Genomic DNA, 864 nt, shown 5'->3' with positions numbered 1-864 from the left:
CTTGTCACTTCCCTCTTGAACCCTTCAAGGATGCCCTCTCACTGAGGTGGAACTCAGCTCTTTGGATGAGTCTGCGATGCCACCAGGGTCTCACCCATCCCTGCCTCCTCCTCCAACAGCAGCAAGTTTCAAACCTTTGAAAGCAGCAGCCTGCATTCTGTAGATAAAATCTTGCACACCCTCTGCAAAATGGGCCCCAGCTGAGCTGGATAAGAGAGGGTGTTCAGACTGCTGGTGCCTGCCCTCCCTTGGCCTCCACCCCGGGCATCCCCTCCCCACTGCTGTGGGACTGCCGTGCCCCTTGCTGCAGGCAGAGCTAGGTACCAGCGTTCCTGTTCTGGGGAGGGAGAAGCAGCTCCTCCAAGCTCCCTCTGCCCCATACTGGAGCCCCGGGCTGCCTTTCCTCGTCCCTTCCTAGCTCAAGGGACTCCCAAACTGGGGAGAATTCCCAAGGGACAAGATGATGCCAAAGACGCTGTGCTTGATTTGACCCAGCAATCCCATTACTGGGTATATACCCAAAGGATTATCAGTCATTCTTTTACAAAGATATATGCGTGTGTATGTTCACTGCAGCACTATTCACAATAGCAAAGACATGGAATCGACCCAAATGCTCATCAATGATAGCCTGGATAAGGAAAATGTGGTACATACACACCATTGAAAACTATGCAGTTATAAAAAGAAACAAGATCATGTTCTTTGCAGGGACGTGGATGGAGCTAGAAGACATTATCCTTCGCAAACTGATGCAGGAACAGAAAACCAAATACTGCATGTTCTCACTTATAAATGGCGGCTGAACAATGAGAACACATGGTCGCAGGGACGGAAACAACACACGCTGGGGCCTGCTGTGGG

The sequence above is a fragment of the Aotus nancymaae genome, unplaced genomic scaffold, assembly GCF_030222135.1.
Source record: "Aotus nancymaae isolate 86718 unplaced genomic scaffold, 86718_ANA_hifiasm-v0.15.2.pri h1tg000022l_1, whole genome shotgun sequence".
Taxonomy (NCBI): Eukaryota; Metazoa; Chordata; class Mammalia; order Primates; family Aotidae; genus Aotus; species Aotus nancymaae.
Note: the sequence above shows the minus strand (reverse complement) of the source record.